This window comes from Meles meles, chromosome 5 (genome assembly GCF_922984935.1).
Source record: "Meles meles chromosome 5, mMelMel3.1 paternal haplotype, whole genome shotgun sequence".
NCBI lineage: Eukaryota > Metazoa > Chordata > Mammalia > Carnivora > Mustelidae > Meles > Meles meles.
Genome location: NC_060070.1, coordinates 79,482,326 through 79,501,852, shown reverse-complemented (window position 1 = coordinate 79,501,852; position 19,527 = coordinate 79,482,326). Strand labels below are relative to the sequence as shown.

Sequence of the window (19,527 nt, the reverse complement as noted above, 5' to 3'; positions counted from 1 at the left end):
TTCTGATATGATGGATTTCTGCTGACATACCCACACCTTGATCTGTTCCTCTTGTCAAGCCTTTGGTGAGACTGCTGCCTTCTCACCTTGAGTATCTCCTAGCCTTTGTATATAACACTATGTTTTCTCTAGATTTGATAGCAGTTCTAAGATAGTAGAGAGAATTAGACCTGTGCAGTAGCAATGTCTTACAGATTCTGCATCTTATATTGAAGTTCAGGAAGAACATAGTAGAATAGCCAGTTATTTTTATTTCATTTAAAATTTCTGTCAAAGTATCTAGTATATGTAATAATTTATAATATAACATATAACTTACATTAATCTATTAGTAGAATGATACTTATAATTTATAAAAATAAATATTCATAAATAGGAAATGTGTACTTAAACAATTTTGTTGTTATTAAGGGCATGCCACTGTTCTTGAAATCTTTTCAGAAATTACTGCTCTTTTGTTAGTAATATTGTTGATAGTTGATAACTTAGGATAAGTAGAGACTCAGTCTCTTAATCTTTAATTTTGATCTGTGTGAGTTATCAAAAATATGTATGGAATATTATTTTCAAAGTCTATCCTATAACTATACTTGGATATAACATAAGCTGCAAAGAGGTAGAGAGGGAAAAGTAACTATGTCAGCATACTATTTCTTTTTTTTGTTTCTTGGTTCTATTACAATGGTCAGGAATAGTGGAAATTCATAAAATGAAAACACTAATATGGTAAAGGTATACAAAAGGGATTTTTTTTTAAAAAACATGCATTTGAAAGACACAAATAACAATGTTTAGTTTTATCAAACTTACTTTAAATTGAGTTCCTGTTTGCAGTTTCTACTAGATCTTTGCCAAGAGCTGTATGCAGATGTTTGAAAAAATTAGAACTACAAAAGTATGTTTTTGTAATCTTGTTTTTAGGGGTGAATATTTATATTATAGCACATAAATTTTGAAGCTTATATATTTTTATTTTATTACTACTTCCCCCATGATCATGTTTTCATTTATTTTTCTCTTCCTCTTCTCAGTTCCTTATATTTGGCCTGAACAAATTAGACTCAACTGAAGGAAATAGTCCCAGATACAGAGTGAGAGGAACAGTGCAAACCATATGGGAAGCTGGGTACAGGAACAAGTTAAAAGATACCCATTTTGGATTTTAAAATTCTTTCACAGTGGTAAAGTATGCATCCAGGCAGCTCTGAGTCTGAAAAATACCTCACGCACCTTGACATTCAACAGATATTTATTTTATTCCTCCTACCATGTACAAATGTTGTGCAAGAGGAATGAGTCACAGCCGATGTCCTCAAAAGGCTTTAAAAATTGTGTGAGGGGCGCCTGGGTGGCTCAGCTGGTTAGAGCCTCTGCCTTCGGCTCAGGTCATGATCCCAGGGTCCTGGGATCGAGCCCCGCATCGGGCTCTCTGCTTGGCTGGGGGCCTGCTTCCTCCTCTCTCTCTGCCTGCCTCTCTGCCTACTTGTGATCTTTGTCTGTCAAATAAATAAATCTTAAAAAAAAAAAAAAAAAAAAAAATTGTGTGAAGTGGAGATGGGAAGGCAGTAATCAGAAATTTGTAAGTTCAGTAATGGAGATACGCCAGAATGCTTCAGAGCACAGGGGAGGGATCAAGCTAGCCAAAGGGCATAGAAGTCTTCTGGGATAGGGGTGCCCAAATTAACCCTGAATGGGAGAATATATGCTAGCCAGGGGATAGGGAGGGGATCGAGGGCAAAGGACCTCAGTCATGAGGGCAATATAAATAAGGCAAAGGGGTGCCATTAATTGGGTATGACCTCAGAGCTTTAGGATTAATGCAGGTTGGGCATGGGTGAAAATGAAGGAGAGGTGGATTGGGGCCATCTCCTGGAGGGCACCATACATTCTGTGAAAGGGCTTGGACTTGATCCTGTAGGTTGTGGGAAGGCTGTGAAAGATTAATTATAGAATGACCATGAGCACATTTACTTTGAAATAATTCCATCTGACATCTGAGTAAAGAATGGATTTGCAGGAAGCAAGAATGCATAAGAGAAGAGTCATTTGGGATGTCGTGGCAATAGTCCGAGAAGAGTAAATGGCAGGCTGGCCGAAGGTAGTAGGAATGTGGTGGAGGGAATTTGCAAAGTGCCCTCTTGCGTTCAGTGGCTAATATGAATACAGATGGTTCATGCTCCTATTATTTTTCATCCTTCTTGTGTCAGGTGCTCAACCCTGGGATACAGGGCCCATTTTGTGTACAGAAATTATATATACATTGTTTATTTTTGTTTCTAGGAGCAAGATTGTTGGATTCCTTTCACATGGTCCCCATTTGAGTAGTGGAATATTGGTACAATGCCTCAGGGCACTTAAGAAAGATTTAAAAAATTTTCTACAGTCCTATTCCAAAAGTATAATAAGTTTCTACAGTTTCCCAAAGGTGTTGCCATGCAAAATATTTTCTTACATTTTTCTGTGCCTATAAGTACTTGTTGTAATGGACAGTCACTTTTAGATGATGACCTTCTCAACTTGACATTAATCCCTAACAGCACTGAGGCAGTAATTATCCACTGCATTTTGTAGCTGGCAATTCTAAGTACTAACACCTGTTATTTGAGATGAAATCCTTTTGACTTTTAACAAAAAATTTTATTGTGGAATTGGAGGTGTTGTTTTTCTTAAGAAAGTTTAAGAAAGTGGTGTTTACCAGTTGTAACTCTATAAAAACAAAATGATTAGAATTTGTTAATGTAAGGGCACCTGCATTAATGTAGGGGCTCAGTTGTTTTTAAGCATCTACCGTCAGCTCAGGTCATGATCCCAGACTCCTGGGATGGAGCCCCACGTCAGGCTCCCTGCTTGGTTGGGAGTCTGCTTCTCTCTCTGTCCCTTCCCTGATTGTGCTCTCTCTCTCTCTCACAAATAAATAAAATCTTTTTAAAAAAATAAATAAAATTTGTTAATATAACTGAATTTGTTTCTTTTCTGGTACTTAATAGATTTTTTTTAAATTAATTTACAGGAAAGAAAGTTTATCAGAGTTTCTTCCTAAACCTCTTAGAGATAACAGCATATTTTAATCAGAGACTTGTAAGTATCCTTTTCTTCTTTATTTAAAAAATTAGATATTTGTTTTGTGGAAGAATTGGCTCCTTCAAGAATACTCTTGACAGGATATGGCTAAACAATCTGAGTTGGCATGCAAAATTTGAGTGAGAGTAAAACACCCAGAATATCACCTCTCAAACCCCAAAACAAAGAAATCAAAACTGCTGTTAGAAAACCATCAAATCTATCTATAGCTTGTGAACATTTGACTTATTTTTTGGCAATTTCTCTTTCTTGATGTCACTGTCATTACTTTTTTCCCCTTTGTGAAAATATCTGTGTGTCTGCATATTTTAGGAAGTCTGTAACATCGATGAGAAGGAAGAGGAAAAGGGTAGGGTGTGAACACAGGAAAGGGAAGAATTTGTATTCTGTTAAAAGTTACATGGCTTTGGGGCACCTGGGTGGCTCAGTCATTAAGTGGCTGCCTTTGGTTCAGGTCATGATCCCAGAGTCCTGGGATGGAGGCCCACATTGAGCTCCTTGCTCAGCGGGAAGCCTGCTTCTCCCTCTCCTGCGCCCCCTGCTTGTGTTCCCTTTCTCTCTGTCTCTCTCTCTCTCTGTCAAATAAATAAATAAAATTAAAAAGAAAAAAAGTTACATGGCTTTGGACGACTTTGTATTTTCCAGTCACACTCTCAGGGAAAGTTTGTACAAACTCAGACCTAGGTCTCCTAATAGCTAAGGTTCAGTCACTTTCATCATATTTTTGAAGTGTCTGTTACTCTGCTAGATGCAAAACTGGCCAACTCAGGAACAGGGAACCAGGGACACCCTTCCTGCTTCAATTTAGCAAGAGGCCAAGACAAGCATATCTTTTCACAAGCAGGTATTTTTTCAGATAAATTGAGAAGACTCAATGAGAAGAAGAAGAAAAAAAACATTGTCTTAAAAGCATATCTATAGCAAAGATATTTGACATCTAACGTAGTCCTATTCTAGCACTAAGACAAATCATCATCATACTGAGTTGAAGAGCACAGAGTCTAGGGCCCGTGGAGTAAACAGAGACAATGAAGCAGTCAGTAGCTAAGGTCTGGAGCTGAGAGGTTCTTCACTAGGTGGTAAGAGCTTAGCATACTTCTGGGCTTCTCAACTGTAAATATTTGTGTTGACTAGAGTTGATGACTACCTTAGATCATTTTATGATTCTAGGACATCCCTGAAACTTTGTTGATTAGTAGTTAATAGTCATTTTATCTTGGGTAATCTATGCTTATTATACTGACTTTAACATTTGCGTAGTAGCCAATAAAACCAACCAGGAGCAACAGAGACATATTTCTAGCTTGCTTCATCAGATAAGATCTCAACAAATTGTTTAATTAGAAGGTGTACTGAAATCTTAATTACACATGCTGTCACAATATAGGTGGTTTCCTAGCTAAGTGACATTAATTTTTAGTTCCAATGCATCCATATTTGAATCTTGTATGTTTGAGCAAGTTACCTGAATTCTCTAATGCTTCAATTTATCAGTAAAATGAAATTAAAAATGCTTATTTTATAGGCTTGCATGGGGATTAAGTAAAATGATGAAACAATATAATATAAATAATAATACTGAAATAAACTACTGCAATCATAATTTCCTATCTTTACTGTATTGTTTCATAGACTTTGAGGTTTTACCCACATAATGATTTCATTTGTCCGAGTATATAAACTATTTATAAAATCACTGAAAGAATTGTGAGAATGGAGATTTCTGGCCGCATTCCCAGATATTTTTAACAAATATCTCAGATAATGCACATGAAAATGACCTACAGGCTACCCTTTGAGAAACACAAATTTTCTCTTAAAAATAAGTCTCAGAGTAGTTTATTTATTAGACCACAAGTGACCTTTGTGCAAAATAGATATTCTTAGGGCTCCATCTTGGAGATTTCAATTTGGCAGATCTGGAGCAAGGCTTTGCAACTTATGTTTTCAACAAGTTGCCATGCTGATTTTTATATTTGCAAACCACTGCTCTAAAACCTCACCATATTCTAACTTTTGAATAAAGCTTATAGCTGTACTTACCATATGTAGATGAGGGGATATCATTATGGTTCAATGCTTCAACTAGTCTGGTTCAAGTTCCAGGAGTGAAGGGATGAGCGTGGATGTCTGCATTTGTGTACATGAACAAGGATGACGGTCTTCTTTACCTTGATTGTGTAGCTGCTTTAAGTAAATCAAGTCAAGCCCATAAATGTGGAACCCCTGAATGAGAAAGAACTTTTGGAGACCACCTAGGTTGAACCTTTGTTTTATGGGACGAGGACAGTGGGGCTCCGAGGTCTGCCGAAGGCCAGAGGACAAGACCAAACTGACACTTGGATTTCTGTTTCCAGCTCAGTTCCATTTCCATTGCAGTTGGTTGACTTTGATTCTGTCATTTCAGTGAGGTGCAACCTGTGAAACCAGCTACTCTTGTGCTGGCTATGGGCTTCCCAGCAGGCATAGAAAGTGCTGTGTGAGTCAGCTTTCCTACTTAACTGTTCAGCTGTCTGAAAGTGACAGCTTCTTCCTTTCTATCTCCAATTCTCTCTCTCGGATAACAAAGAGGCAGGAAGGCCACTGAAGGACTGAAGGTACTCCCCAGGAGAGGCAGCCTGTTCCAGCAGGGGCACCATCTTCTCAGTTGCCTTCCTGATTCTTTATCTGAGCCAGAGTCTTCTGCTTTTTCTCTCTTTATCTCTAGATGGCAGAGCCATTATTGCTTTTGTCTGTCATTTCACTCTTGCATCATTTTCTCTTAGCACTCTTTACATCATGTTAGTTGCCCTCATTTGGACACCATTTAGCTCTGGCGTGCCACTGAGTTCAACAAATATTAAATACTACTGTGTTCCAAGGACATCTTGGGTACCTGAAATGCAAAATGAAGCTAGCATGGTCCTACTTTCAGAAGAGTTTTCAGTGTCATGGGGGAGGGAATCAATATAACAAATCTGCAGGAGTGTTTGAGAGTGTTACAGTAGCCACGGATACCATGTCAGGAGAGTCAAAGAAATATTGGGAAAGGAAGTGATATCAGTCTTTTTTGAGTGAAAAAAATCATAACCCATAAGATAAATGTGCAACATTTTGCAGCCACCTGAAGAGAACGCTTCTAAGGCTTAATGAAGAGAGCTAATGCCATCAGAGGTGAATAAGGTGGGTGTTGGCATGATGGTGAGAAAGGGACACTGCAACATGTAGCAGGAGACCTGGGTCTTCTGCTCACACTACCAATCCCAACCTATGTGACTTGCACCAATCCAGTAAGACTTCTCTGGCCCCACTTGAGTGCTCACTGAATTCATTCAAATAATGACATTCAAATTATAGTCTGTCCTACATTTTTGAGATACAGTCAGGTGGAAGAAAAGTGCCTCCCAGATGAAGTGCTATCTGAGCCAAAGCCTCAGTTTTGAGCAGGTATTGAATGAGTGAAGAGAAGCTTTGGAAGGAGAATGCTCCAGGCAGGAGGAAATGCGTCCACCCACTGGCCTGAGTCTGGAGGTGAAAGGAGTATTTCTGAGAGCTACAAGTCCTGAGTGGGGAGCAGTTTCTTTCAGCTACTGGACCACAGGGGAGGAGAACCAAAAGGCAGTCTAATATATAAGCAGAATGTAGATCATGCAGGGTGTTGTTAGTCATGCTAACGAACTTGGTTACTTTTTCTTGGCTTAAGGGCAATGGTCGAAGAGCTAAGATAGTAAGATTTGCATGGCTAGCATAAAGAGTGGAAGAGGAAAAGAAAACTGAGGCAGGATGAAGGGGATACTCCTGTCTGGAGATGTTGGTGACCTTAACTAGGTTAGGAAAAATGAGCAGAGAAGTTGGTCCATCAACTAAATAGCTATTTGAGAATAGAGTTTATATGACTTGATGGTCATAGAGGTGAGGGAAAAGGATGCCTGCTGGGCTTCTGACCTGTACAACTGGGTAAATTTTAGTGCTGTTCATGGAGAAAGAAACCCAGGGGGAGGAACCAGCTTCAAAAGGAATTCGGGAATCTAACATGAAGGGATGAAGCCAGCTGTCTGTCCTGGGGCTCCTCATACTAACTGGCCTTCCACATGCTGAGAATATCACACACGTTGTCACACTTACTCTTCTCAGCTGTGGGAGGTAGTATTCTGTGCTCAAAAGATGTGAAAGCTGAGGCTCAGAGAGCTTAATACCTTGTATAAGGTCCCTTAGCTAATAAGTAGTGGAGCCAAAAGTTCAGACCGAGCTAAACCAGGTGCATTTCATTCTAAAGCACACGCACCTTCTATTTTATCGCTCCCCTTTACCTTTGAGCCTGATATGTGTAATTCTGTGAAAATAGGTCACTTGTAGAACACAAATAACTTTAGACTTCATGTATTGTTAAATTGAAGGCATAAACTCTACCTTCTAACTGGTCTTTATCTCTCACCTGGAATACTGCAGTTGTCTCCAAACTCATCTCTTGAATCCACTCTTTTCAATCTGCGCCGAAGTGATCTTTTTAAAGTTCAATTTTGATCATCGTGCTATTGCTTAAAAAATGTCAATGACTTTCCATTGCTTTTAGGATTGAACAAATCCTTAACATGCCCCAGTGATGTGTAGCCCCTGTTAACTGACCCACTTCATCTTGTGCCATTTTCTACCTTCTTCTCTGTACTTAGGCCATACTGGCCTTCCCCCAGCTTCTGAAGTATGCTATGCTCTTCTCCTCTGCATGAAATACTTGTCTTCTGTCTCTGTATCAACCAGCTAGTGCCTTTTCTTCATATCTCAGCTAATCTTGTCAACGAATCGGGTTCTGATACACTCACAAAACAATTTTTTCACTTAAGACCACAATTTGTATTTATACATGGATTTGTGTTCATTTTTTCCCTCACCCATTAGATTCCATAAAAGTAGTTCTATAACTGTTTTGCCAGGCATATAATTGGCACTCAATAGATATTTTCTAAGCAAATTAATAAATTTACAAAAGAATGAATGCATTTCTGGATTTGTTAATTTATATATGATTATTTATTTGATATATTATTTAGAATTGAAAAAAGAACATTTTCTTTATTCCCATAAAATAAACTAGTTTCAGTAGTTATATACAACATTGCTTGCTTTTTTTTAAAGTTTTTATTTATTTATTTGACAGAGAGAGAGAGATCACAAGTAGACAGGCAGGCAGAGAGAGAGGGAGAAGCAGGCTCCCTGCTGAACAGAGAGCCCGATGTGAGGCTCAATCCCAGGACCCTGAGATCATAACCTGAGCCGAAGGCAGAGGCTTAGAGGTTTAACCCGCTGAGCCACCCAGGCACCCAACATTGTTTCTTAATATCTTGTTGATATAGTATTTCCCCTGATATTATGTTATAATTGTTTTTCCCTTTCTGAAGTCAATTTTCTTTTCCACGATAGATGAAGCTAATTCTAACAGCATAGTGGTAATTACTGAATTGACATTTTTTGGATTAACCAATTAAACCAAAGCAATTAAGACTTGGAAATGGCAACTATGAAAGAACAATATGTCATCATTCAGTGTACCAATGAAGAATGGAAATGTGTTATAATTAGTTTGTAAATGTCACATCTTTATTGGACTTGCTAATTAAAAGAGACTTTTCCATCCCAGCCTTGCTGAAAATAATTTGGGATTTTCAGGAGTGATATTTTATTTTTTTCACTCAAGAATGATTCTCTGCCATGTGACGATCATAGTCTAACAAATAAGGCTCGGATTAGGCCTGGTGAAGAATGCCACTAAGGTGTGAGCCCTTGGCCCTCAAGTGGTGGTGGACTGTCAGTGCTCAAAATAGGCTACCAGGACTCAGGACTGAACAAATGATTGGACTGGACTGGGGTGGAATCTAGCATAAGACATTTTTTAAAAATTTTTTATTTATTTCTTATTTTTTTATAAACATATAATGTTTTTTTATCCCCAGGGGTACAGGTCTGTGAATCGCCAGGTTTACACACTTCACAGCACTCACCATAGCACATACCCTCCCCAATAGCATAAGATATTTTTGCAATGTATTCTACAGACACATTGCTGAGACCCCCCCAAATTGTCTATGAACATTTACTATGATTATCTAGCATTTCAGTCTCGAAGAGCCAACATGAGCACCCAACAGAGTTCTTTAGCTTGAATAGCTTGTAATTCTACATGGAGGAAGGGATGAATTAAAGGCAGGTGGAAGAAGGTTTATATATTAGAGATTAAAGTTCCGGTTGTTACAGGAAATAGGTTTTTGGCCAGTAGGACAACAATTTATGATATAGTCCAGCATTTACCAACATGGGGATCCTGGTCTTCTAGGATTCTACAGAATTATTAGAGGGGTCCACAAGCCATGTATGCATCTGTGTCTAAATAAATACTGTCGTATATCATATATATTACCATTTTCCAAATATATATAGGTTATTGTTATAAAAATGAGAATTTGTATTTCATAGAATCTTTTCATCTGTTATGTATTTTCTCAGTCAGATATCTAAAAAATGTGGGTTCTTCAATCCTGAGGCATCATTTTGCATTAAATCTCAATGAACAAGTTATATCTGTCATACTATGGGATATATAAACTTTTTTCTCCACACCTAGTATTTCTGAGAATCTTCAGATTCTAGGACTCCACCCTGAGTGCTACCTTCACTTTTCTCATCTGATGCTCTGGTCTCTCTGCTCACCACTTTCTACTGTTTCCTCCAACTTTTTTGATGCTGCTGCCAAACTCTCTAGTTGAAATCAGACTAGGATTGTCCTCAGGGTCCTCTCTTTGTTGCCCAAAGCAAAGATATCATTAGGATGGCTGTGGTGTATAGTAAAGTTTACCCAAGACTGGAGAATAATATGAGAGAATTATAGTGCAGAGATGGAAAACCTAGCATTAGGTATTCAACATCATTTCTACTAGAGTCAATTAATTATGCCCATTCATGGGAGATCCCTACTGGTTGGCTCTGTCCTTAGTGTCTAGCCTTGTTTCAGGTTTCTACCCTCCCTCCACAGGCAAAGTTGCCTCCCTGGGCTCTAGGCTAGAATCCCTCTCCCTGCACATAAAGAAATCTCTACATGTTGTGATTTTATATCCTAGAAGTTATTATGCAGTTCAAACCCTAGTGTATACAACTTTAAAATTAAAATAAGTAACTGTTATTGTCTGAATATTATCATTCCCAGGTAGGATTATCATTTAATGACCCTCTACCTCAACAGTCTACTCCCAAGCAAGAGGGTTTTCCAATCAAAAGGATGAATGATTAGTTTCACAAAGTCTCAGAAGAACATAGTTGGACTTCTAAGCACAGCACAGAGTCAGGATATGGAGATGTCTTTCCCTAAGAGATTTTGCAATCAGAAACCTTCTCTTAAGCACATGAAGGCATAACTTTATCTTCATGGAATGGGGTAGCAAAAGGTCTACCTTCTCCTACATGCACCCAAAGGCTTGATCTTTTCCTGTTGCAAATTACATCCACCATGTCCACAGGTGATCTGATGTTTAAAAAATGGTTTTGTCCTTGAAAAAATTAGAAATCATAATTATTGTGGGATAAATACCAGTCCAGATGTCCAGTGACATGATGTCTAGACTTGATTCTGAAATTAATGAGATCTCTGTCATACCAGCAATCTGGTCTCCTTTTTCTCATCTTTGAAATCAGGATTCCTTTCTTGTTAATTTAATTTTTGTTTATTATTTGCTGATGACTAAACTCCTTCTGACTCCAAAATTCTCAGGTATCTCCAAGTTACTTATGGAATGTCTATTGTTTTGCTTTTCTCTGGGCTGTCTTCAGTAGCATTGGTAGCTTGGCTTTGTATCAACTCTATGAAATTGTAAAATAGAGGACACCTGTGTGGCTCATTCAGCTAAGCATGGCTTAGTCAATTAAGGGTTTACCTTTGGCTCAGGTCATGATCCCAGGAATCTGGGATGGAACCCTGCACTAGGCTCCCTGCTCAGCTCCCTGTGCCCCCTCCCTGCTCATGCAGTCTCTCTCTCTCTCTCTCTCTCTCTCTCACACACACACAAATAAATAAATACAATCTTTAAAAAAAAAGAAACTGAAAAATAGAAAAAAAAACTAGATTAAGTGTGTTGTGGTCAAGGTCAGAATAAATATTTGAATGCCTTGTGCATAATGTTACATCTCGATTTTTAAAATTAGCCTATTGAAATATTTCTATATATCCTTAAAGGCAGGAAACACACTTATTAATTTTCACCCAGCTACTGAACTTCACAGGTCATTAAAAATGTGTTATGAAAAATTAGTCACTTGCCCCCAGTTATAGATGGTGATAGAATTAGGAGTTGAATCATATGTTTCTATCACTACTCTTAACTTTAAAAATAAGAGTTAACACTAAAATAATTTAAAGGAAGAGACTGTGTCAGGGGCAGATAATATTTTAAAAATGCAATTTTAAAAAGACCAAAAATTCTACTGACATTTATAATTATTACTATGTGTATGAGAAACAAAGATGAGAATATTTCAATATATTTTCCCCCAGATAAATCTTGAGGCAAATTACAGAAAGTATCAAAAGAAAAGGAAGATTCTTAAACTCTTTAGAGTTTAAATTTAAACTCAACTTGATGTTTACGGGAAAAAAATACTCAATGAAAATATTGTTATGACTGGGCTAGCTTAAATTAAAAACACATCAAAGAAACATGATGTTTTCAGACTACAGAAAGCCTTCTGATAGGAAACAGGTTTTGAATTTTAATTTTGGCAATTAATATTTTAAAATATGAAGACTTTTTAAGTTAACAGAAGACAGGCAGCTCTGCTTTCCCTCCATGCCTCATGGATGATTTGCTGGGAAAAGTCACATACATAGGTAGGTATAAAAAAAGACCCATGAACATCTGTATTATTTTCATTATTTCCTAATAGGGGCTTCTGAAAATGCCAGAATGTTCCTCTTTCCGCACAATGTGATGTATGATTATTGTATATATGATTATTGTCACCATCCTGCAGTCCCCAATATGCAAGACTTCCTGGTTTTCAGAAACCTTACTCTACTCCGAGGTGGAATATGTAGCTTAGAACTTCTCTTCTGAGACTGAAAGACCCAGGGACAGTCTCCTGGTGACACAAGAGTGACTTCAATAAGAACATTCCTCATTCAAATGAATGAGCTATCGTGTACATACTGATTAGTTTTTCTTTAAGCTCACACTTTTTAGTGCAAGTAAAATATATTTTTAGTTTTTATCCATCTAGCTCAAAAAATTCCAAGTTTTGAAGTTATTGCAATAAATGTACCTAGTCCATAGGTCTTTAAAGTGAAAAAAATTGGTTTATAAATCCTTATAATTACAATATGCTTAAATGACTACTTTCCTGTTTAGTTTCTGGCTGTTTTTGATGAGTGATTGGGAAGTTTAGGTGGGTTTAGGCAGATTTGTGTGAAGGTAAGAGGAATGAAAGAGGTGGCAGCTAAAAACAACTTAAAACTCTAAAGATCTAGGTTCTCCTGCCTACACTGCAAATGAAAGATAAAGGATTTAGTCATTGAGGAGACATAACAAGACAGGGTTAGGGTAAACTGAGGCTCAAAGAGGTTGAGGAATCTGCCTGATGTTGTGTAATTGGTGTTGCTAAAAACACAGATGCAACTCCAACCTCCCTGCCCCAACCTTAAACATGGGCAGAAGATAAAATGCCGATAATTCAGGAAAGTCTCTCCCTCCCACCATCTTTCCCAAATAACACTTCTTTTCAATTGGCTAATTTGCAGAAGTGCCACCATTAACGATTTGATGCTTTGGTCTAAGACTTTGGAGTTTTTCTTGTAGGGAACCACACAGCATATTTCTATGAATGAATTAAGCAAATATTTTCCAAGAGTTGGTCTGAATAGGATAAAGAGGAAGAGGACATTGGAAGGTCTACAGCAGGAGTGGGGTCGGGAGAACAGGAGAAAATTGATGAAGACTGTGAAGGTGCAAAGCAGTTGGTCTGGGAGAGTCTGCAATTGACTAAAGGCAGTGCTGAGTGTTGTAATGAAATGGTGCTCTAAATGTGTTTTAATGTAATCATGTAATGTTTGTTTCCCTTACTTCACTGCCTTCATAGATTCATTCACAGTATTTATCCTCTTACAAACAGCTGTTTTACATGCATCACATTTCAAAAGATTGCTTCTGATTTTTTTATTCAGAAGATGCACATCTGTAAATGATGCTCTCCAAATATTAGTTGAATTAAGCGAAATCTTCTTCAACCCTGCCTTTTTCTTAGTCCATTGTTTTTTTACAGTCTCTTTGAAAGATCCAAAGATATCTTGGTCAGTATCGTCCAGAGTGTTCTGGCTCCTCAGGCTGACTTTCCAAGGTAAACAAGCTTTGGTGAGCAGTTGCTTCTGCTATATTCAGTGAATCCATGTTTCCATGCTTCCTTCCTCCTCTGCTTCCCCTGCTAGTGAAGATCTTTAAAAGTGTCTATAGTTACACCAATTTTCAGATTATTACAAATGAACTAGCTTTTTAGTATTTTCTTCGGTTATTTTAATGATGGATTTGGGAGAATTTTTCTATGCTGAAATTCTTCAGCATCCTTAATCAAATATCAAAGGATAACAATGAGAAATCTGATGTGAAATTGGGGTGCAAAAGGTCTACCTTCTTTTGAACCTTCCAAGAGACCTATTTTTTTGGTCTTCTTCTTTCCACAATTTAATGTGCCTGGGTGCCTCAGTCAGTTAAGTGTCTGCCTTTGGCTCCGGTCATGATCCCAGCATCCTGGGATGGAGTCCCATATTGGGCTCTTTGCTCAGCAGGGTGTCTACTTCTTTCCTGCCTCTGCCCCTCCCCCTGCTTGTGTTTCTCTCTCTGTCAAATAAATAAAATCTTTAAAAAAGATAAAAAGAAATATGATGTGAAATGGATCAGAGTGTTAGGTTGACTTGCAACATCCTTCTTGATTCAGAAATATTGCCAGGCCTAGAGTATAAATGTACTAATGCTTGAAATGCCAAAGACTGCTTTCAGGTTTGATAACATAATCTTCCTATCTGCTCAGACAGGATTTACAAATGATGTGGATTGCAAAGTCAGATCGATGTGAGGTTCATTTGGAAAGCACTCACTGAACAACTACTATCCACTGTCCACACGTAGAACGTATTTTTCTTTCCTTCCAGGAGTTATGGTCTTCTAGGGGTAAAACAAATCATCCACATAGAATGCATCGTGAAAAATACACTAAACTTATTTAGAGGTGGATTTAAGGTTGACTGTTAGAGTGAATGGTGAAAAAGCTCAGGGGATGACTAATATAGCCAAGGCCATCAGTATATGTCCTAATAGAGCAGGTCTGGAAAAATTTAATTTTGTGATTTAATTTTTAATCTGCTACAAGAAAATTTGCAATAACCTTGGAAATTGGATGAATAGATCTCTAAGGTTGTGCACATGCATTGGTATACTTTGCTAAAACAACCATTCTTCGGGGTCATACATGCTGTTAGACCCTGAAGCCCAATAACTTATAACTAACCTTGATTCCAGTTCAGTCATTCCCAAATTTGGGTGACAACATGAATCTCCCTGGATGCTTACAATGCACATGGTGTCAAACACACTGAGTTGGAGGTTCTGGTCTGTATTGTTAACCGACTACCCATCTGAGACTGATGGCAGGTAAATTTGGGAATCTCTAGCTCATCTGGCATAAGATTAATTTTCATTAAATAGGCTTTTTACCCACCGTTGCCCCCTCTCTTCCTCTATTTTTCTCCCTTTCCCCCATCAAGACTTACAAAAATAAATAAATCTTAGAAAGAGCTAATTTGCTTTAAATTTACTTTTAGTCTCCAGGCTGGCATAAGTGAGATACAGTTTTCCAAGAGACCTATTTTTTGGTCGTCTTCTTTCCACAATTTAATCAAGTGTTAAGGTGAAAATCTGATTCTTCTCTGTGAAGTGGCTCATAAGACAGAAGAGGAATTAATTTACACTGCCTGGTGTTAGGATGCATTATGATTATGTTGGCAAAGCTATAAAAAGAAGGTATCCAAAGCTTATTAAAAAATTCCATGGAGGTCCCTGTTAGAGCAGATGGATGAAGCAGAGTGCCTGATCATTTAGCAGCTACTGAGCTAAAGGATCTTCGAGCCAAGGTGTATATAGCTAGGGCAGCTTGGCGAAGGTCACCAAATCATAGTTACAGCTTTCAAGGGGAAAGTTCAGAATTTTACAGTAAAATGCATACTTATTTGTCTTACTGTACAAAAATGACTAAACAGCCTGATAAATACATTGCAATCACTAGTCAGTTACCCCCAGGAAATCTAATAGTAGATTTCCTTTGTTGCATTTGTTGCGTCCTCCTCTCCTTTGTAATCAGAAAATGTCTTTCCACAAAATGCCAACTAGAACCCCAAAGATAGGATACACAAAAAATAAATAAATAAGCAAATAAATAGTCGAAAATTACCCTCCCCCCTAACAAAAAGTTTTATGATTTTTACATAAAAGTTTATATCGACCTCTTACTATTTTCATTGAATTCTGCTACTTATGATGTAAGATAAGTTGAAAAGTAAAAGTAACAACCTGAAAATAGCAGTAATTAGATTATAGAGAAGATTATACCACCAGCAATAGGAATATGCTCTCATTTCACTCTGGAAAAGAATTTTAAGACATCTGGATGTGTGTGTTCACAGATTATATAATTATACTGTATATGTATGTCATGTAATAGTTAATTAGAAGTATAAAGAGAACAAAAAATGATTTTTATTCAAAGTGCTTATTATTGCAATTATATGATCTTTATTTTTAAGATTCAAAATTGAATGGAAATTTTCATATTAGATGAATTGTTTGAAAAATGTTATGAGTTTGGTCTAACACTATGGAGAATATGAAGTTCAAATCAAGAAAATATTCTTGATAAGGTGATTCACGTGAATGGTTTATGGCATAGTAAGCGAATTTAAGGTGGTGTCTGTCCCTAACTTTATAATTCTGGGCATTTCTATGCTATCTAATCTCTTCTAAACTTGTAAGGGTCTATGATTCTAGAAGGGAGGCAATAAAATAAAATGATAAAAAACCATGTTTTGGAATCACACGTAACAGGGCTTAAATCCTAATTTGGAGCAAGTTCCAAATATCTGGAAGATTCAATTTTTGGTTGTCTCCTTTGAATTATGGGTATAATTCCTACCCTATCTCACCTGACCTTATATCTCTAACATTTGTGGTAAAGAGTAAATAAAATAATGTATATAAAGCAATCCATTATACCTTGGTGAGTAAAGGCTCAATTAAGAGTGGCTGTTTTAAATGTGTACAGCTGATAATTAAAATAATTACTCCTTTACACTTCCTTTAATGCTTTCTATAGACATTGTTTGTTGTGCAATGATACATGTTCACTTAAGTTTCTGATTAGTTTTTTTAAAGATTTATTAATTTATTTTTAGAGAGAGAGGAAAAGCAAGAGGGGTAGAGAAGAGAGAAACCTAAACAGACTCTACGCTGAGCATGAGAGCCCAACATGGGACTTGATCTCATGACCCTGATCATGACTTAAGCCAAAACAAAGAGTCAGATGCATAACCTGACCGACCACCTGGACCACCCAGGCAGCCCTGATTAGTTTTTAAAAATGCAAATGAAAAGCCATAGTGTCAGAAGTCGGAGTTATCTCTGGAAATAACCTGACTCTTTGAGAGAAAGGATTTTTTAAGGCCTCTGAAACTGGAAAGTTGAAAACAGACTTCAGAGTGGGAAAGAGTACATGACAACATAATAGTTAGTTTTTGTTTCTGGCAGGAGAATGAATCATTCATTAGCTGGTGAGAGAGCAATTCAAGATGTGACAAGGCCCTGGGTATTATCTGAGTCTCTGGGAAGATGCCCAGAACCCCAGTTTTCTGGGTTGAGTTACAGAGGAATTAAGCAATAGAAATTTGAAGGAGGTTAGAAAATCCAAGTACAGACAGAACTGTGACTTAATTCTCAAGGAAACATAGTACCTTCAAGAAGCTTCATATTTAGTAGAACCCTAGAAAGATAGAGGAGCAATGATGGGGAGAAGCACCTCAGCAGATGGCCATGTGGCGCTCCCAGACCCCCAAAGGGATGCAGGAGAAAGACTGAAATGAACTCAAGAAGGGCACAGGGTGGTTTAAATAGACCCTAAGCCCTAAATACCCTAGGGTTGGGACAACGAGGATGCAGACGCACAGACCTCTGCCTGAGGTCCTGGTCATGCAGGAGACGATGGCGCTGTGGATCTCAGCACACAATGATGAGCAAGGCAAGTTGTAACTCCATGAGGGTACGCATGGTCACAGGCCATCTGCAAACCGGATGCCTCTCCTCCCTAATACTTAAGGCTCCCTTTCAAGAGAGAAAGGAGAGTGGTATTGGTGTTTTAGTTGCCTCATATCCACGCCATTGGTGAAGGAGAGATTCCCACCTGAGGATTGTGGGGATGGTAAACACATGACACCTGACACTGGACCGAGGAGATTGCATGAAATCAGGAGCAGTTTATTAGTCACATATATTCACAGCTTTGGGTAGGCAGACACTGTTCAGGACTACCTAGGACATGCACTTGGGAACAGAGTAAACAACAGGGCTGTGGGAGGCAGGCTCTGTAGTGGTAAGAAAGTGGGGTTCCAGGGCACCTGGGTAGCTCAGTTGATTGAGTGGCCTTTGGCTCAGTCATGATCTCAGGGTCCTGAGATCAAGCCTGTGTCTCTCTCTCTCTCTCTCTCCTTGCTCTTGCTTAATCTCTCTCTGTCAAATAAATAAATAAAAATCTTAAAGGAAAAAAAAGAATCTGGGGTTCCTCTTGGTTCATGTGGGAAGATATGATTGGCTTGTCTGAATAATTCTGCAGGCAGTCAGGAAACTGAAATCTGCTAGTCAGGGATGAGCAGGAATTATGCCTGGTCCCTTTGATAGAGGGAGGATTGTTTGGCAAAGGGGTCTTATCTACGAGGGCAGTGTGGGGAGGGAACTTGTGGTTAGGCCATGTGCAGTCTATTTTATCACATGGCAAGGCAGAAATCTGTGTGGCATTATTGTAGAAAGTGAATATCCCCAGGGGTCAGCAGGCATGAATTTTTTACTTTGTGACTTAAATAGTACTTTGAGGAGCCCATTCAGCCTCTCAATTAAACTTGCTGCCTGGGGCTGGCTGCCTGGGTCCTATAGAGGAGCTGAAAGTTTGAATGCTTTCTTCAAGGTCCCAGTATTATGTATTCTGACAAGTGAAATGAGTGCTTTGGTCACTATTAGTGTACTTAGAACTCCAAAGGGCATAAGGAGTATCCTCATGAAGCTTTGTATTGTAGTCTTATTACATGTAGAGAAATCTGTTACCTTTATTTTTATTTTAGGTATCTGCGAAGAGATTCCCAGAGTTCTTTACAAAAAAGGAGGCAACTCTTAGGCAATGTACAAAAATGTACAGATAGAGCCAGTCGTTATCACCTAATCTGTACCAATCAACCTGACCCTTGGGTTTTCCCCCTTATCAGGGACATTCTGGTTAAGGGATGAAAACAGCAGTTCTCCACTGATGTATGATGGTGGTGATATCATCAGTAAAATGTATGAAACTCCCACTGCCGGTGATTCATTTGATTCTAACGGGCTTGCCAAGTAGCTTAGGGCTCTGGGAAAGACATGGCTTCCATCAGCATTGTGGCATCTGTCGGGAGACTGAAGACAGGACGCACCTTCTGCAGGTGGATTATATCAGAGCGCCCAGGTTTGACTTTATTCAGTAGCAAGGAAGGCTCAGAAACTATGCTGAGCTTTTGGGGTGCTGCTTTAATGACTCAAGGCATAATGGCTAGCCAGGTATAAGGGGTCACAGGCTCAAAGTTTGTGAGAGCTTTATTTCCAGAAAAAACCACTATATGGCCAATAATTGCGATTCTAATGGAATATAGTGCCAAGCCGGGAAAGGCACTTTCTTGCATCAGAAGCCCATGGGCAACTTCTGGCCAGCATGGGTGGTCCAGAAACTCTAAGAGCCATGAAAGATGGTTACTAAAGCCTCTATGATGAAGAGGTTTCTGAGGGCACAAACTGGAGTGCCTGTTGATTCCAGTTTGGACAGATTTTTAGAGACTTTTATTGGTGGGATCCCCTTTCAAGGTGAGCTAATTTTTAAATAACAACGTTAGTGACATTAAGTAAAATTTGTCATTGAAGAATATGTTACCTCCAGTATCCAAAAGGGACTAAAGATGGTGAAATTGTCTTAACCATGTGAGTGCTAAGAAGGTCAATACTTGGTTCTTTTTTCTTTCTTTTTAAGATTTTATTTATTTATTTATTTACAGAACGTAGGAGTGGGGAGGTGCAGAGATAGAGGGAGAGAGAATCACAAGCAGATGCCTCGCTGAACATGGAGCCCAGCGCTGATTGGATGGAGTCAGCAATTTCAGTAATT

General features: G+C 38.4%; 1 protein-coding gene across 4 annotated transcripts in view; it reads left to right on the top strand.

Annotated features, from left to right (window-relative positions):
- The window catches only part of PKIB (cAMP-dependent protein kinase inhibitor beta), a 108,523-nt gene that overhangs the window by 63,537 nt on the left and 25,459 nt on the right, over positions 1 to 19,527 (top strand). For 2 of the 4 annotated variants that reach the window (XM_046004220.1, XM_046004218.1), the window contains exon 3: positions 3,011 to 3,078. The exons of the other annotated variants lie outside the window; for them this stretch is intronic. The gene's annotated coding sequence lies outside the window, so the exon portion shown is untranslated. The remainder of the gene's footprint in view (positions 1 to 3,010; positions 3,079 to 19,527) is intronic. 4 annotated transcript variants of the gene reach the window in all.